General features: G+C 40.7%; 2 protein-coding genes across 3 annotated transcripts in view; one reads left to right on the forward strand and one right to left on the reverse strand.

Moving 5' to 3' along the window:
* TREML2 (triggering receptor expressed on myeloid cells like 2) overlaps nt 1–19849 on the forward strand; it is a 100498-nt gene that overhangs the window by 55324 nt on the left and 25325 nt on the right. The window contains exon 2 of the mRNA XM_023212761.3: nt 16511–18014. The gene's annotated coding sequence lies outside the window, so the exon portion shown is untranslated. The remainder of the gene's footprint in view (nt 1–16510; nt 18015–19849) is intronic.
* TREML4 (triggering receptor expressed on myeloid cells like 4) overlaps nt 1–19849 on the reverse strand; it is a 50257-nt gene that overhangs the window by 24449 nt on the left and 5959 nt on the right. Inside the window, exon 2 of one of the 2 annotated variants that reach the window (XR_002731734.2) lies at nt 13601–13871. The exons of the other annotated variant lie outside the window; for it this stretch is intronic. The gene's annotated coding sequence lies outside the window, so the exon portion shown is untranslated. Of the gene's footprint in view, nt 1–13600; nt 13872–19849 lie in introns of those variants that run through there. 2 annotated transcript variants of the gene reach the window in all.

The following is a 19849-nucleotide window of genomic DNA, read 5'->3' on the forward strand; positions in this document are numbered from 1 at the left end:
AAAAAAAAAAAAAAAAAAAAAGACTGAATGTGAGTATAGACGGTTTCAATTCCCAACAAAAAATTTTATTTTTCTACACAAGCTATTGTGGGCAAAAGCAACTAGGGCAGTAGCTCTATGATGTTGCCCTGATGACCTTGCATGTGCCACCTAGGCCCCACTGGCAGACACTTGAACTACAGCTAATCTGAGGCACGGTAGAAGGTTCTGTGGCTCTCCCGGAACATAAGAAGATGGAGGCCTGTGACAAGATCTCTGAGTGATCTCCCTTTCTCCTCTGAAAGACAATTTCCCATCCTCTCCTGGGTTCAGAGACTCTGTCCTGCCCCCTCAGAATAGAGCTGCAGGCTATGAAACCACTTAGCTGCCTCTAGAATTGATTCCTTAGCAATGGGTATCTCACAACCCATATTGCAGTTGTTTGGCCCTTTCCGTTTTGGGTTGTGAGACAAGGAACACAAGGAGCTGGAACCTTTGGCTAATCGTCCTTACATAATCTTCCTTGTTTATGTAAGTAGTAAACTCATTGAATCTAATAGTGGCTCATTTTGTCTTTATCAGACAAATCTGTCAGGCCTTGACCTTGGCCATGTCTTGCCTTGTGTGAGCTTGACAAACGACAAAAGACAGACTAAGACAAGATATTTGCAACTTTCCATAAATTACTATCTAAACTCACCAAGTGGCCATTAAAAATGAAGAAACAGAAGCAAGGAAATCCTATAGAAAATGGTCAAAAATAGGTGACACATTGCAGTAAAAATCCATAAGCCTGAGAAGCCCATAAATAGATGTTTGACATTGTTAGTTATCAGAGAATTACTAAGTTAAAAACATAGAGCTGTCACTTTGAACTCATCTGACTGGCAAGCACACAGAATGTGGATGAGACCTGTTGTTGTGTTGATGAGAATTGGAGAAAGGGGGAAGCCTCGAGCCTGCTGGGGGGAAAGCAACATGACTCCGCATTCTGGAGAACAATCTAGAGCTTCTGTGAGGCATAAACACATGGATATCCCACACCCAATATCCCATTCCTGACATACGCTCTACTATGCTTACTATTTGTTACGTCCTGTTTAGGAAATGCTTTCCTACTCCAAGATCATGTTGTCTATATTTTCTTTTAGAAGCTATATTGTTTTCACCTTTATATTTAGGTTTATGACTCAAATTGAATTAATTTTGTGTATGGTGTGAGAGAGAGGTAAAAGCCCATTTGTATGTGTGTGTGTGGGTATCCAGTTGATTAGTACCATTTGATGGAAACACCATCCTTTCCCGACAAAGTCTCAGAGGCCCCTTTGTGGCAGTCAAGTGATTGTCAGTGTGTGGGTATGTCCCTGAACTTTCTATTCTGTTCTTTTCATTTATTTTACTTTATGCCAACTGGGCATGTACTCTAGAAAATTCTTACACGGTCCCTTCAAGAACATAAATTAAGATATTTATTTCAAATTTATGGTTTTTATATTTCTGTTCATGTAGGTGTGTGTGTTGTTTGTTTGGGCATAGTAAAGAGTTGAAACAACTTCCGGGTCCATCACTAAGGGGAATGGAAAAGCAAAATCCACTACTGTTCTTACATTGTAGGAGAACTTACATACTAGCAAAATAATCAAAGAATTAGATTCACATGTAGCAACAAAAAATAGTCACGGAAGAATGATATTTTGTGAAAACTTATAGAGTTAAAATTTTCAAAGATTTAACTTATACCTCTCATACAGACAAAATAAACACATCTTAAAATTTTATTCAATGTATAATCCATAACTCATACTCATTCAGAGGTTATAACTGGTTAAAAAAAAGCTGTCAAGATTCACAAATGTATGTGGAGTAAAGGAATGCTGAAATAAATTGCATGTGGAGAAGCACCAGTTTGGGTTCTTTTCCCCAACAGCCAGGGAAGGAAGATAGGAAAGAATTTGCTTGTCTATCCATAATCCACAGTTGTGAGAGTTGTTAAGATTGCTCTCGTAGAATCACATTCACATAACTTAGGGAAGAGAATGCAATAAACAATGCAGAGGTTTCAATTTAATTGCAGATTTTCCCTACAACAGAGTAAAATGTGTAAAAAAAAAAAAAAAAGCACACAAAATCAATTCTATATATTTTCAAAGGTATGCATACATGCAAGTAAGCATATGGAAAATTGATTGAAAAGATGTATATTAAATATAATGAAGAAGATGCTTATGAGGGAAGGGTAGGGAGGGGAGTTCAGGATGAAAGTGGGAAAGATTAAAAAAAACGCATTAGGCCAGGTGTGTAGCCGATGCCTATAATCTCAGCACTTTAGGAGGCCAAGGAGGGAGGATCACTTGAGCCCAGGAGTTCAAGACCAGCCTGGGTAACATAGCAAGACTCCATCTCTATACATAAAAATACACTTAAAAAAACACATGAAACCAAATGAGTGGTAAAGTGTTTCCTTTGATGACTGTGGGCTGTGAAATAAGGAGTCTGTCAACTCAGTTTTGTTACACTAAAATCTTTTGTGGGAAAAAACAAAAAAACCTAAAGCTAAAACAGAAACACAGCATGTTTGCATTTTTCTTTGTTTACAGTTGACCTTGCCATCTTTCAGGGGGTAGGTTTTCCTTTATAACATGAATGCAAGGATTGAGTTCCAGCCTGGGAGAGGAGCTGACTTGTTTGAAAGTGTCCAGTGTGTAGTGGTGGGGAGGATGGGATTCCACATCCGGCCTTCTGATGCCAAATGTCATGCTTTTTCCCTGCAAATTCAAGCGGGGGAAATGACTGAGTCAGGAGACAGGCAAGCACGTTTCACTCTAACTGAGATGAACTCAGTAAGTGGGCAGGCATGCGCTGGTGAGGGTCTCTAACAACTATGCAGGCAAAAGAGGTGGAAGCAAATGACTGATTCCCTTCAAGCACCAAAGAGGACTCTGGTCCTTGAAGAGCATCCTCTACCCAGAAAAGCCTGCCTTTGGTTCCCAAAGTAATCTTTTCGGATTTTACAAGGTTTTGAAAACTCTCAGTTTACAGGATGCTAAAATGGACCTGTGTTCACTTATGTGACTGCTGTTTAGGCTGAATTTTCCAAGCATTACTGAACTATTTGTAACAATGAAGATTTCTCAGGAATAGATAAAGAAGATTGATGGTAGTAAGAGTCATTTTCTTAAATACACTGAAGTTTCTAAGAAAAGTATGATAAATTCCGGAAGAGGAAAATAGGATTTATTCTCTGCATCTGTATCATTTGATGCCTTCAGTGTGATATGTCGCACATAGTGTCTGATGTACTGATTGCTGTAAATGAAAATGTGTTACTATAACGTTTATACTACAGAATAGGGTTTATTTGGTGTAACAAGGCAAATACTATGTTTTGACAAATAGCGTTTATTTGACATAACAAAGCAAATACTATATGTTTATTTTCACTTAATCATATTTGACTTTCACTGACAGCAAAAGAAACAACAAAACTTTTAAATTTTAACTATTGTGATATCAGTTTTGGCTGACAGTATTCAGGTAGACACTGTGAACTCACCATACATTCATTGCCACCTCTTTCTTTCTTCCCTTCCTTTCCTTCTGTTCATTTTCCTTCCTTTCCTTCTTCTTTCTCTTTCCTCCTTTCTCTTTCTTTCTTTCCTTTTTCTTTCTTTCTTTCCTTTCTCTTTCTTTCTTTCTCTCCTCTTTCTTTCCTTTCTCTTTCTTTCCTTCCTTTTCTTTCTTTTCCTTTTCTTTCTTTCTTTCCTTTCCTTTTCTTTTTTCTTTCTTCTTTCTCTCTCTTTCTTTTTTTGAGATGGAGTTTTATACTTTTGCTCAGGTTAGAGTACAGTGGTGTGATCATGGCTCTGCAGCCTTGACCTCCCAGGGCTCAGGTGATCCTCCCACCTCAGCCTCCTGAGTAGCTGGGACTATGGGCACACACCAATGCACTTGGTTATTATTATTTATTGCTTTTCATAGAGACATGGTTTCACCATGTTGGCCAGGCTTGTCTTGAACTCCTGGACTCAAGAGATCCACCCAGCTTAGCCTCCCAGAGTGCTAGAATTACAGGTGTGAGCCTCTATGAGTGGCTGCCACCTCTTTCTCATGGGTCTTTCTATAGTAAAAGGTCTACAAGATCATTTCTGATTCCTTTGCAGCTAGGGTTCCAGATATATTTTAGGTCCTACCCATTCAATGTATTTGTATGAGACTTAAATGTGGAAGTGAGCTGAATGGGAAGAGAGGCATCCATTGTACTGGTAGACTATGGGTGAGATGGAGGGGTTCTGCAGCCAGGGCTGTGCTGGCAGCTTCCAGATTTGGAAAGTTGCCTGATTTGGAAAGGGTGTTGACTGTGGCAAAGGCAGCGGTCCTTTAGTAGCCCATCCTGTGGCTTTAAGAGTCATGCCCAGAAGTTACATAGGATCTGATTCTGTAAAGCATTTCATGTTTGATTTTTAAAATCCCTTTCTACTTAAAATCCATAGCTTGGATTTTGTAGTTTGCAACTAAATCTTAACTAATGCAAGTCCCAAGAAAATATATGCTATCTGTCAGAGTGAGGTGGGAGGCCAGTGTGGAGCACATGCCAAAGGTATTGAAACCTTCTTTGAGGAATGAATCCCTCACACACATCAAGGGTAGAAAGTTGTGAGGAGTGTGAAGACTGGGGGAGGACTTTTGGAGATAGTTGGTGGTTGTGCTGTGACCCTGGGGGAGGAGAGGGTTGGATTCCTGCATCTTATCTCAAGCCTGGGGGGAGGCTTGAGATAGGGTCACAACTTGGAAAGATGTTGTGGTCCCTGCAGACAGGGAGATACCTTGTCTAAGGGGTATAAGAAGCTTGTATGATCATAGTGCCCCAAGCCCCAGCTCCTTTCCTCTGGGGTTGATGAATGGGACTTTTGCTGGCTTGAAGTGGGTACATCTAACGCCTGTGTTAGGGCATGGGAATAGAAATTGAAGGGAAGGTCATTCTGCCTGCTCAGGTTCAGGACCCCCTGGGCCTGCTTGGAGTGGGAGATAGTCCCTGATGTGGTCCAAGCCGGGTTCTCTGGAATCCACAAGAGAGGCATGAGCCTAGGGCCTCAGCTAATCCCAAAGTAATACTCTGCTTTCTTCTGTCCTCTGTGCAGCGATCCTCATTCAGACACAAGTTACGTTGAATCCAGAGTGTCTTTTAGGGTTGACTCTATTCAGGAAGTGCCATGTTCTGGAAGAGATAAAAGCTCTTCAGGGCCTTACCTAAGCCTATGTCCCTACTAGACACCCAGCTACTGCTTGAGAATGATGGGACAGCACACTCTGAACTTTCCATGCCATCTGTTCCACCTGGGTGACTTAATCTGAGCGGGAGACAGACCTCCAAGGTGTCTGGAACAATTTTTCTCCTTCTGCGACATATATAAAAGAAAGACAAAGGATCATTAGAGACTATTATTGGCAACTATGCTCTAATAAATTAAAAAACCCAGAAGAAACAGATAAATTTCTGGACACACACATCCTATCAGAATTGAACCAAGAAGTAGGAAACATGAATAGACAAATAACGAGTAACAAAATTGAATCAGTAATAAAAAAAAATCTGAACAAAGGAAAGCCCAGATGACTTCACTGCTAAATTATGTTGAAGTTTAAAGAAAACCTAATACCAATTCTCCTCGAACTACTCCAAAATATTGAGGGAGAAATAATTCTTACAAACTATTTCTGTGAGGCCAGCATAACCCTGATATCAAAATCAGATAAGGACATACCTATAAAGGAAAACTATAGGCCAATATTCCTGATGAGTTCATATGCAAAAATCCTCAGCAAAATACTAGGGATCCAAATCCAACAGGAAATCAAAAAGATTATACACCATGATCAAGTGGGATTCATTCCAGGGATGCAAGGATGGCTCAATATATGCAAACCAATAAATGTGATACATCAGATCAACAAAATGAAGGATAGAAACCATATGAACATCTCAACAGATGCAGGAAAAGCATTTGATAAATACAACAAGCCATCATGATGAAAAGTCTCAATAAATCAGGTATAGAAGGAAAGCGCCTCAACACAATAAGGCCCTATAATATAACCTTCAGTTAACATCATATTAAACAGGAAAAAGCTAAAAGCCTTTCCTCTAAGATTTGAAACAAGACAAGGATGCCCATTCTCACCATTCTAATTCAACATAGCACTAGAAGTCTTAGGCAGAGCAATTAGGCAACAGAAAGAAATAAAGGGCATCCAAATTGGAAAGAAGGAAATCAAATTGTCCCTGTATGCACATGACATGATTTCATATTCCGAAAAAGCTTAAGATTCTGCCAAAAAACTCTTAGAGCTGATAATTAAATTCACTAAAGTTGCAGGATATAAAATCAATATACAAAAGTCAGTAGTGTTCCTATACAAGAACAATAAAGTAGCTAAAATAAAATTTAAAAAGCAATATCATTTAAAGTAGTGACAAAAAATACCAAGAATAATTTAACCAAGTAGGAGAAAAAACTTTACAAGGAAAACTATAAAATACTGAGGAAAAGAATTGAAAAAGATACAAAATAATGGGAAAACATCCCATGTTTGTGAACTGGATGAATTAATATTGTTAAAATGATCATGCTACATAGAAATAGAAAAATAACCTAAAAATTCATGTGGAACCATAAAAGAACCCAAATTAGCAAAAGCTATTTTGAGCAAATCAATAAAGCTGAATTTTCAGATTTCAAAATATACTACAAAACTATAGTGACCAAAAGAGCATGGCACTGACATAAACGCGGACATATAGACTAATGGAACAGAATAGAGAACCAATAAATTAATACATGTATATACAGCCAACTGATTTTTAAGAACAGCATCATGAACTTGTTTTAGGGGAAGGGCAATCTCTTCAATAAATGGTCCTGGCAAAACTGGATATTAACATGCAGAAGAATAAATCTAGATTTCCATCTCTCACCCTGTCCAAAAATCAATTCAAATGGATTAAAGACCAAAGTGTAAGTCCTGAAACTATACAACTGCTAGAAAAAAAGAAGAAACTCTTCAAGATAATGATTTGTAAAAAAAGATTGTATGATAAGACTTCAAAACCACTGCATGAAAAGCAAAAATAAACAAAGGGGATCAGAACAAAATACAAAACTTCTGCACAGCAAAGGAAACAAGCAACGAAGTGGAAAGACAGCCTACAGAATGAAAGAAAATATTTGCAAACTACTCATTGGACAGGGGAATAATATCCAGAATATACAGGGAGCTCAAAAATCGCAACAGCAAAAACCCCAAAAAATCCAGTTTAAAAATGTGGAAATGATCTGTGCAGCATTTCATATATATACACATATATATGTATATATGTATAAATATATGAAATATACATATATATGTATATATAGCAAAATGTCAGATTTTTATTATTGTTGATGTCTTGTCTGAAAGGAAGATTTAGCTGCATAAACTACCCAAGTCTCCACCCTCCTGATGTATATCATAGCTTTTGGTTAAATCCATATTCATCATTTACAACCTTTCACTAGTATTTTGGGGGGCCGTTATCTCTTTATATTCTTCTTATTATTATTACACTTTAAGTTCTGGGATACATGTGCAGAACTTGCAGATTTGTTACATAGGTATACACGTGCCACGGTGATTTACTGCACCCATCAACCCGTCATCTACATTAGGTATTTCTCCTAATGCTATCCCTCCCCAGCCCCCCCAACCCCTGACAGGCCCCAGTGTGTGATGTTCCCCTCCCTGTGTCCATGTGTTCTCATTGTTCAACTCCCACTTATGAATGAGAACATGTGGTGTTTGGTATTCTGTTCCTGTGTTACTTTGCTGAGAATTGTGGTTTCCAGCTTCATCCATGTCCCTGCAAAGAACATGAACTCATCCTTTTTTATGGCTGCATAGTATTCCATGGTGTGTATGTGCCACATTTTCTTTATCCAGTCTATCATTGATGGACATTTGGGTTGGTTCCAAGTCTTTGCTATTGCAAACAGTGCTGCAATAAACATATGTATACATGTGTCTTTACAGTAGAATGATTTATAATCCTACATGTATGTAGCCGACAAACATATGAAAAAAGCTCATCATCATTGGTCATTAGAGAAATGCAATTCAAAACCACAATGAGATATCATCTCATGCCAGTCAGAATGGCGATCATTAAAAAGTCAGGAAACCACAGGATGTGGAGAAATAGGAACACTTTTACACTGTTGGTGGGAGTGTAAATTAGTTCAACCATTGTGGAAGACAGTGTGGCAATTCCTCAAGGATCTAGAACCAGAAATACCATTTGATCCAGCAATCCCTTTTACTAGTATTTTTACAAGTGTTTGTCACAGCTGAACTATGAAGATTGGTGGATTATGTTTTATTTTTCATCATTATTTGGTTTCCTTAAAAAAAAACCTTTTAGTTTCAGGTGTTCATGTGCAGGGTTTTTAGTTAGGTAAATTGTGTGTCATAGGGGTTTGGTATATGGATTATTTTGTCATCCAGATAATAAGCATAGTACCCAATAGGTAGATTTTCACTCTTCACCTTCCACCCACCCTCCATCCTCAAGTAGGCCCCACTGTCTGTGGGTCTTTTCTTTGTGTTCATGTGTATTCAACGTTTAACTCCCACTTGTAGGTGAGAACACGTGGTATTTGGTTTTTGTTTATCCATTAGTTCACTTAAGATAATGGGCTCCAGATTCATCCATGTTGCTGTAAAGGACATGATCTCTTTCTTTTGCATGGCTGTGTGGCATTCCATGGTGTCTATGTACCAGATTTTCTTTATCCATTCTACCATTGATGAACATTCAGGTTGAGTCCATGTCTTTTCTATTGTGAATAGTGCTGTAATGAACATACATGTCATGCATGTGTCGTGCACGTGGTAGAACAATTTATATTCTTTTGGGTACATATCCAGTAATGGGATTTCTGGGTCATATGGTAGTTCTAAGTTCTTTGAGAAATCATCAAATTGCTTTCTGCAATGGTTGCAATAACTTACATTCCCACCAGCAGTGTATACACATTCCCTTTTCTCTACAATGTCGCCAGCGTTTGTGATTTTTTGACTTTTTAATAATAGCCATTTTTACTGGTGGGAGATAGCATTTAATTGTGGTTTTGATTTGCATTTCTCTAATGATTAGTGATGTTGAGCATTTTTTGTCATATGCTTGTTAGCCACATGTATGTCTTCTTTTGAGAAGTGTCTATTCATGTCCTTTGCCCACTTTTTAAGGAGGTTGTTTTTTGTTAATTTGTTAAGCTCCTTATAGATTCTGGACATTAGACCTTTGTTGGTTACATTCGTTGGCAAATATTATCTCCCATTCTGTAGGTTGTCTATTTAATCTGTTGATAGTTTCTTTTGCTGTATAGAAACTGTTTAGTTTAATTAGGTATCATTTTTGTTTTTGTCTCAATTGCTTTCAGTGTCTTTGTCATGAAATCTTTGCTCTGGCCTATGTCCAGCATGGTATTACCTAGATTATCTGCCAAGGTTTTTATAGCTTTAGGTTTTACATTTAAGTCTCCCATCCCTCTTGAGTTGATTCTTGTATATGACGTAAGGAAGGTGTCCAGTGTTGATCTCCTGCATATGGCTAGCCAGTTACCCAGCACTGTTTACTGGATAGGGAGTCCTTTCTACATTGCATGTTTTTGTCAACTTTGTTGAAGATCAGATGGTTATGTGTGTGCAGTTTTATTTCTGAGCACTCTATTCTGCTCCATTGGTCTACATGTCTGTTTTTGTACCAATACCATGCTGCTTTGGTAACTGTAGCCTTATAGTATAGTTCGAAGTTGGGTAATGTGATGTCTCCAGCTTTGTTCTTTTTGTCTAGAATTGCCTTGGTTGTTTAGGCTCTGCATTGGTTCCATATGAATTTTAGAGTTTTTTTTTTTTTTCTAATCCTGTGAAGAATATCATTGGCAGTTTGATAGGAATAGCATTGAATTTGTACATTTCTTTGGGCAGCATGGCCATTTTAACAATATTGATTCTTCCTATCCCTGAGAATGAAATATTTTTCCAATTATTTGTGTCATCTCTGATTTCTTTGTGAAGTGCTTTGTAATTCTTTTCTTTCTCAGAGATTTTTCACCTCACTGGTTAGCTGTGTTCCTAGGTATTTTATTCTCTTTGTGGCTATTGTGAGTGGATTTATGTTCTTGATTTGGCTCTCAGCTTGGGCATTGTTGGTGTATAGAAATGCTACTGATTTTTGTACATTGATTTTGTATCTTGAAATTTTGCTGAAGTTGTTTGTCAGATCTAGGGGCTTTTGGGCAGAGAATATGGCTTTTTAAAGGTATAGAATAATAACATTTGCAAATAGAGATAGTTTGACTCCCTTTTTTCCTATTTGAATGCCTTTTATTTCTTTCTCTTGCCTGATTGCTCTGACTAGGACTTCCAGTACTATGTTGAATAGGAGTGGTGAGAGTGGGCATCTTTCTATTTTTCTTGTTCTGAAGGGGAATGCTTCCAGCTTTTGCCCCTTCAGTATGATGCTGGCTATGGGTTTGTCAGAGACGACTCTTTTTATTTTGATGTATGTCCCTTCAATGTCTAGTTTGTTTAGGGTTTTTAACATGAAAAGAATGTTGAATTTTATTGAAAGCCTCTTCTGCATCTATTGAGATAATCATGTAGTTTCTGTTGTTAGTTTTGTTTATGTGATGAATTGTATTTATTGATTTGCATATTAAGCCAATCTTACATCCCAAGGGTGTTTTTGGTAAAGACAGGGTTTCCTCATGTTACCCAGGCTGGTCTTGAACTCCTGAGCTCAGGTGATTCACCTGATAGGTATTTTATTACTGATTCAATTTTAGAACTCATTATTGGTCTGTTCAGGAATTCAATTTCTTCCTGTTTCAATCTTGGGAGGTAGTATGTTTTGAGGAATTTATCAATTTCTTCTAGCTTTGCTAGTTTGTGCACACAGAGGTGTTCATAGTAGTCTCTGAGGGTTTTTGTATTTCTGTGGGATCAGTGGTAATGTCCCCTTTGTCATTTCTGATTCTGTTTACTTAGATTGTCTCTCTTTTTTCTTTATTAGTCTAGCTAGTGGTCTACCAATCTTAATTATTGTTTCAAAAAACCAACTTCTTGTATCCTTTAACAAATCTCTGCCTAACCTCCTTACCCTTTTCATCACCATTTTCAGCCTCTAGTAACCTCTATTCTACTCTTTACTCCAAGAAATCAGCATTTTTAGCTTTCACATGTGACAACATGCTGCATTTTACTTTCTGTTCCTATTTCATTTAACATAATGCCTTCCAAGCTCATCCATACTACTGCAAATGACAGATTTGTTCATCTTTTGTATGGTCTTTTGCATCTCAATTTCCTTCAGTTCAGCTCTGATTTTGGTTATTTCTTGTCTTCTGCTATCTTTGGGGATGGTTTGCTTTTATTTTTCTAGTGTCTCTAGGTGTGATGTTAGGTTGTTAATTTGAGATCCTTCTAACTTTTTGATGTTGGTGTTTAGCACTATAAACTTCTTTCTTAACAACGCTTTAGCTGGTTTAACATATCAGCAATTCTGGTATATCTTTGTTATCATTAGATTTAAAGACTTCCCTGATTTCTGCATCAATTTCATTGATTACCCAAAAGTCATTCAAGAGCAGGTTGTTGAATTTCCATGAAATTGTATGGTTTTGAGTGATGTTATTAGTACTGATTTCTATTTTTATTGCCCTGTGGTCTGAGAGTGTAGTTGGTATAATTTCAGTTTTTTTGAATTTGCTGATAATTGTTTTAAGTTCAATTGTGTGGTCAGTTTTAGAGTATGCACCATGGGCAGATGAGAAGAATGTATACTGTGTTGTTTTGGGGTAGAGAGTTCTGTATATATCTGTTAGGTCCATTTGATCAAATGTTAAATTCAGGTCTCAAATATCTTTGTTAGTTTTCTGCCTCAATAATCTGTCTAATACTGTCAGTAGGGTGTTTAAGTCTCCCACTATTACTGTGTGGTTATCTAAATCTGCTTATAGGTCTCTAAGAACTTCTCTTAAGAATCTGGGTGCTCCTGTGTTGGCCACATACATATTTAGGGTGGTTAGGTCTTCTTCTGGAACTGAACCCTTTACCATTAGGTAATGGCCATTTTTGTCGTTTTTGATTGTTGTTGGTTTAAAGTCTCTTTTGTCTGAAATTAGAATAGCAACCACTGCTTTTTTTGTTTTCCATTTGCTTCGTAGATTTTTCTCCATCCCTTTACTTTGAGCCTATGGGTATCACTGCATGTGAGATGGGTCTCTTAAAGACAGCATACAGTGGGTCTTGCTTCTTTATCCAACTTGCCACTCTGAACAGACATTTCTTAAAAGAAGACATATAGATGGTAGATAAATAAACAAAAAATGACTTGACATCACTAATCATTAGGGAAATGCAAATCATAACCATAATATGATATCTTCTCTGTCAGGTTAGAATGGCTATTATCAAAAAAAAAAAAAAACAAATAAAAAAAATTTAAAAAATAACAAATGCTAACAAGAATGTGGAGGAAAGAAACTCTTTATACACTGTTGATTGGAATGTATACTAGTACAGACTCTGTGGATAACAGTATGGAAGTAACACAAAAATCTACAAATGGAACTACCATATGATCTAGCAATCCCACTACTGAGTATGTACTCAAAGGAAGGGAAATCAGCAATATCTACACCACCACGTTTATTGCAGGACTAGTCACAATAGCCAAGATAGGGAATTAACCCAAATGAAAAACGAATGGATAAACAAAATGTGGCATAAATGTGCAATGAAATACTATTCAGCCATAAAAGAATAAAATCCGTCATTTGCAGTAATATGGATGAGCCTGGAAGGTATTATGTTAAATGAAATAGGGAGGAACAGAAAGTAAAGTGCAGCATGTTGTCACTCACATGTGAAAGCTAAAAATGCTGATTTCTTGGAGTAAAGACTAGAATAGAGGTTACCAGAGGCTGAGAATGGTGAGGAAAAGGGTAAGGGGGTTAGGCAGAGATTTGTTAAAGGATACAAAATTACATCTAGAGAGGAAGAATAAGGTCTAGTGTTCTATACCACTGTTGAATGACTATAGTTACAATCATATATATTTTAAAATAGCTAGAGAGAAAATATTGAATGTTCTTAACACAAAGAAATGATAAATGTTTGAGATGAAGAATGTGCTAATTAACCTGATCTGATCACGCTACACTGTATGTATCAAAACATCACTACGTACTCCATAAATATGTACAATAATCATGTCTTAATTACAAAAAAAAGTAAAAAGTAAAGAGTAAATTAATCAGAGTTGAATAAGAAACATTCAGTCCCTCAGTCACACTTGCCACATGACATGTGCTCAACAATCACACATGGCTACTGGCTTCGATGATTGACAGGGAGAGAGAACATTTCCACTATCACAGAAAATTATGTAGGATGATGCTTCTTCATAGACTTTTGCTTCAGTAAAACTGGTCAGCTAACAAAGTGTTCAGTTCCTCATTACAAATTTAGCTTCTTATTGATACAGATTAAACATCTTATAGTACAATATGCTTTGACACCTAAGTATTTTGGCTGATAGTTTCCATTTATTTAAAGCAGTTTTTTTGAATGAAAGAGAAAAAAACACATTTTAAATATTTATTCTCAAGGAAACAGTTTCTATGTTTTTAGTGCCTCAGTCCCATTGCCCTTTACCCCGAGTCTCCTCCACAAGGGTCTTGTCTTCGGCCTGCCAGTGCAGGTCATTTGGATGGATGATGGGCACTGTCAGGGAGGCAAAACTTCCTCTGCCTTCTTAGGATCTTCATCTAAGGGCCCAAGATCAACTTCTCCACCTGGAAGGCAGTTGGGGTGTCAGGCACAATGTGACTTGTGGCCACACCACGAACTCATATGGAACTTGTCTGGTCTTGGGATCTTGTGCCTGGAAATAGCCTGAGGTGGCTCAGGAAGCAGAGAAAGGGTGCCAGACCATTCTCCGGCAGGGAACAGGACCTAAGGCTCCAGGGCTGGAAGGAGACAAAGGGGCAGCCTCGCTGGAGGGACATTAGTGTCTCCACTTAGACCCAACTCTTTCCCTGTGCAGTTCCATGTTTACCCATCAGCCTCCATCAGCAAAGTTGCTGCCCCAGTATTTGGTACCTGCTTCTTCCAGAGAAATAAAGTTAGTTTCTATTTCATGTTTTTTTAAAAATCTATTCTCTTTGTCATTTTCAAGTGTATAATTCATAGTTATGAATTATAGATCTATACCATAGATCTCTTTAACTTATTTTTTCTGTCTAACTTAAATTGTGTTTCTTCAAAAATACCTACCCAGTCTGTCCAATCCCCAGCCTCTGCTAATGCTATTCTACTCTGTTTCTGTGGTAGATTTTATTAATTGAAGTCCTTACTTCATTCAGATTTCCCTGGCTTTTACCTCATGTACTTTCTGTGCTCCAGGATCCCACCTAGGACACCACATTGCTTTTAGTCTTCATGTCTGCTTAGGCTCCTCTTATCTGTGGCAGATTCTGAGAATTATTTCTTAGTTTTGATGACCTTGACAGTTTAGAGGAATGCTGCTCAGGTATTTTGTAGAATGTCCCTCATGTGGAATTTGTTTGATGTTTTTCTCCTGGGGCTAGTGGCTTTGGGGAAGGAGTCTGCACAGCTAATTGCCCTGTCATCACATCAAGTCAATGACACATTCTAACAACCAGAGTTATCCCTGTGGTTCTGCATCTTGGTTGCCTGGCTGCCACAGTAAGTGTGAGGTTTCTCCCTTCTCCTTCTTCCCCATGCTGTCCTCTGGAGGAAAGTCACCTGCACAGCCCACGCTTTAGCAGTGGGAATTTACGCTCCCCCTTGAGAGCAGAACCTGTAAGAGTTGTTTGCAATCTCTCTCAGTTCCTTCAGGCTGCTATGAGAAGATGCCTTAGACTGGGGACTTTATACATAATAGAAATCTCTTTCTCAAAGTTCTGGGGGCTGGGAAGTCAAAGATCAACATGTCAGTGGATTTGGTGTCTGTTGAGGGCTGCTCTCTGCTTCCAAGGTGGCACTTTCTTGCATATCCTCAGTTGGCTGAAGGTATGAACACTGTCCTCACATGGCAGACAGGGCAAATCTGCTTCCTGCAATCTCTGGTATAAGGACATTAATTGCACTCTTGAGGGTGACGCCCTCATGACTTAAGAATTTCCCACAAGGTCCCACCTCTTACTGCTATTACATGGAAATTAAGTTTGAACATACGAAGAGGGGGAACACCAACATTCTGAACATGGCAGAATCCTTATGCATGGGATATTTGTCTATTCTCTCCCAGTTCTTTATTCAGCCATTTACTTACATCAGCATGGACTAGAAATTTATTTTACAAACTGTGTAGTAACCCAGTACCACTTGATTTTGTTGCTAGATAGCTCTCACTTTGACCATTTTCTTCCTCTACACGTTTTACAGACATGTTGAAATGACAGGGTTTTTCATTTCTCCTCTTTCATCCACTCATGTATTCATCCAACAAGCACTGGTTGAGATGATCCCGAGCTCCCATAACTGATCCACTCCTGCCTGCCTTCCCCTCTAAATATCCCTGACAAGCACTCTCTTTCCTCCCTGCTATCCTGGCCCCACCATTTCTAGGGAACATCTTATAATTCCTGGGATTAAAATCTGCCCTCTACAAAATGTCCCAGGGTCAAAACTCATCATCGACCCACCATGGCTGAAACCAGAAGGACTCAGGAGTCTGGTCATGCCTCCCAGGGCCCTGACCACTTATAGGAAGTGCATAGAGAGAAAGAAAGAGGGATGACCCCAGTTTTATTTGCCAGCTTTATGCTTGGCCATGCTGAGAGCTTCCCCCCCACAACAGAGAAGCAGTATGATGGGCTGGAAGGAGTAAAGCAGCAGACACGGGGAGAAGTTCAGCGAAAGGCGGCAGAACAACGCAGCAGGGCTGAGGTGACCAGGCCCAGAGACAGACCCTGTAGCTGGTGGCCCCTGTCAAGGCCTGGCTGCCCTCCTCCCCTGGTCTGCAGAGCCCACCCTCCCAGGCCGACCAATTCCCCAGCAAGGCACTGACCTTCCTCAGTTTTCCCAGCTGAGAGACACTGGCAACCTGGGGCAGAATCAGGCTCAGTGTCTGGCTCCTTCTCCTGAGAGGACTCCCCTTTTTCTCCTCTCCACTATCAGAAACAGATTTGGGCTGGGATGTCCTGGAGGCAGTCCACACCTGCTACTCCCGCCTGTGCTGCTGCTGCTCCTGGCCTCAGGTGACATGGAGGGAAAGAGGGCAGGGGGTGTAAGGAGTGGGATGAAGAATGAGTGGGGCAGGGAGCAGTGTGGCTCTGTGACCACAGGAAAGAATTTAGGGGCCCTCTTCTAGGTGTGAGCATCAGAAGTAGTTCCCTCTCCCCTTCCCCAGCCTGTGATGGGAGAGGTTGGATCCCTCCAGAGCTCTGACCTAGGTCTCCTTCTGCAGGTTCCTGGGTAAAGGGCGCCGTGCCTGAAGAAATTCACAAACACTCAAGACAGACCCTTTTCCTGCAATGCCAGTACTCACCCAAGAGAGGGTCCTATTGGCCCAAATCCTGGTGTCAGGAGACATCTCCAAATCTGTGTTCCTTACTGGTCACTAGCTCCAAGCCACGGACAGCAGTCCAGAAGTCTCGTTACACAATCTTGGACAAGCCCAATGCTAGCTTCTTCAAAATCACCATGATTCAGCTGAAGGAGGACTCGGGATCCTACTGGTGTGAAATCTACAACACTTCCAAAAACTTCATCACTTTTCTTAGAGATGTCAGCCTGGAGGTGTTTCCAAGCGAGCTCTTTTCTTGAGGAAATAACTCTGTGCCCCCCCTCCACCCCAGGGACCTGAAGGAAATGTCATGCACCCACTCCCATGCCTCCATCATCCCCATCCTGCCAGGTCTTCTGCTCTGGTCCAAGGGGAGCAAAGGTCCTGTCCCCAGTCATGGACTCTCAACTCTCCTTCACTCGGCACATCCTGGCCTCAACTGTTGGGAAGATACCCCCAGAGATCCCCGGACAGAGACACAGTCTCTCTGTCATTCTGCGTCTTTCTTTGTCTTACACAGGCACCACCACAATTCTTCTTTTCAAACACACACACCAACAGCTCTGTCACGCAGATCTTAGGCATAGGACAATCCTGGCCTAAGACATCCTGAGGGTCTGGCTCTGGGTCCCTACCTCCTCTCATGTATGGGGTAGACCCTGCTGTCTTCTGGGCTCCTAGAGAGTCACTGTTTGCTGTCTTTTTTCTTTAGCCCCAATGTCTCCTATATGGACCCTCCTCTGGCTCCCAAAAAGCACAAGTAGGTTGGAGGCCTCGGTGCGGGGAGATTAGAGGGGTCACCAGGCAGCTTGGGAGCCTCAGATTCAGGGAAGGGGAAACCAGGGAGGACTGCCTCTGAGGATTGATCTCTTGGGGCCTGGGCCAGTGGGAAGCTACCTTCAGGGCCCACTGACTCACAGGGAGAGAAACATGCACTATCTGATGTGATCAGAAGATCGCCATGTTCTCACGATGATGGGCGGGTGTCCCCAGAGGGGAGTCCACATGGAACACTTCGCACATGTGTCCTCCTGCCCCTGGCCTCCCGCCAACATGGAGAGGACAGTGCCAGACTTAACTTTAGCTGGGTATGGAGATCTCACGCCTCAGTTCAGGTTTTAACACTGGGAGGGAGGTCTTGGGAAGGGAGGACCTGATTAGTTTCTGAACCCTGAAATCAGGTCCAGGGCACCCAAGGATCCTTCTCTGGTAGGTTGGGGCATAGATTACAGCTGTGGAGCCCCCAGGCCATGATTCCAAGTTTGGTAGAGAGGAAAGGGGAAGAGGATGCAGGTTGTTAATTGTGGAGGAACCATGGAAAAGACAGTTCAACATGGATTTCTGCAATGAGACAAAATGGAACCAGAAAGTGTGGAAACTGGAGGCCGTGTTGGTGTGTTGAAGGGTGAGTGTTTATAGAGTGACTGCAGCCTGGGGCAGATGGTGGCTGGAGATGTCAGCCAGAGAAAGATGAGAGGAATGCTCTTAAATTCTTCTTCTATCCTTGTAGTCATGGGTTTTGAGGCCATCACGGCCTCCCCTTCACTGTAGGAATAGGCTGCAATAGACTAGGTCACAGGTGCTCTAGGGGACCATGGAGCACAGCAAAAGCCATGAGCGACTGATGAAAATAGACAACCAACTGCCAGAGCATTTGCTCCCTAGCCCTCTCCTCCTGCAAACTCCAGTGCGGGTGGATTACAAACAGACTATCTCTCAGGGAGTTTGAAGGTGAAGCCCTAACCAGAGGATAAGCATGGCAGCTAATGGGGGTCCCTGGGGTCTTGTGCTCTAGGGCAGTGGTCTCCAAGCCTGTCAGAGACTGAGCTGCAGAGCAGGAGGTGAGCGGCAAGCCAGTGAAGTTCATCTGAATTACAGCCTCTTTTCATAGCTTGCATTACCACCTGAGCTCCGCCTCCTGTCAGATCAGTGGCAGCATTAGATTCTCATAGTAGCACAACCCCTGTTGTGACATGTGCATGCGAATGTTCTAGGTTGCATGATCCTTATGATAATTGAATGGCTAATGATCTGTCACTACTATTACAATGAAATAATAATAGAAAGAAAGTGCACTATAAATACAATGTGCTCCAATCATTCTGAAACCGCCCCTCACATTCTGGTCAGTGGAAAAATTGTCTTCCACAAAACAGGTCCCAGGTGCCAAAAAGGTTGGGGACTGCTGCTCTAGGGCTCTTCCCCTCTCACTTTTAACCCTCAACAGGCAGAGGATTTAGCCTCTATTCTTCCCCATTACCAGACTAATATCTAATATGCCTAGGCGAATCTGAATTCACAAGCCAAAATAACTAGGCTTCTTAGTAGAAGCACTATCTTAAAAGAATGGCAACACACCCAACAATAGAAACCCATGAAGCAGAACTATGGGCACTGCCCATCCGACAGGAACTTAAGTACCTGTGATCAGTCTGGCTAAAGGGGTGAGGGGAGACATGAACAACTATGTGTATTGATAAATATAGTGAACCCCAAGTTTCTGTTATAAGAATCAGTATGTCAGTATGGTCAGCTCTCTTATTCTTTGGTTCTCCATTTTAAAGTTTAACTTCCTGGTTCTCTTCGGCCCCTTGCTTCTAGTTTCAGTAAAGAACTTTCCCGCCAGTCCTAACTCAATAGTTCACATCTGTTCCCCTGGTCACCTGCTCCAGCCTGACTCCTCCTGTTCACTTACTTTGACTTCAGTCACCTCTGGTCACCTGCTCCATCCTGACTCATCCCTGTTACCTGTTCTGATCTAAGTCACCTTTACTTACCTGTCCCTAACATCCTTCATGCCAAACTACTCACCCCACCACTCTGGCTTATACCCCTCCCCTCTCCATAGGCAATCGGAATTAGCTTAGACGGTGCGGTCCAACCCTAGCCACTAGGGGAATGACATAGCAGTAGGGGCTACCTGCATCAGGAATAAGAACTCCTGCCCCTCCCCTGTCCAGGTATGCTCTTGCTGTTGTTTCATCTGCAAGAAGTGCCCACCCTTTCTGCAGAAAGTAAAAATTACCTTTTTGAGAAAATTAATGTTCGAATGCCATTTGTTGTGGCACTGCAGAACAAGCATTTTGCATTTCTAACTTGGATCATAAGGAAGATCCATTGAAAAAAGGAGCCAAATGGTAATCATAGTTGTGAAAAATATTATAGACTATAACGTATGTGATGAAGGATGGCTGTGGCTGGACAGTGAGCAGGAAGAGGAGTGAGGAATTCTCATGGAAG

Source organism: Piliocolobus tephrosceles, chromosome 5 (genome assembly GCF_002776525.5).
Source record: "Piliocolobus tephrosceles isolate RC106 chromosome 5, ASM277652v3, whole genome shotgun sequence".
NCBI lineage: Eukaryota > Metazoa > Chordata > Mammalia > Primates > Cercopithecidae > Piliocolobus > Piliocolobus tephrosceles.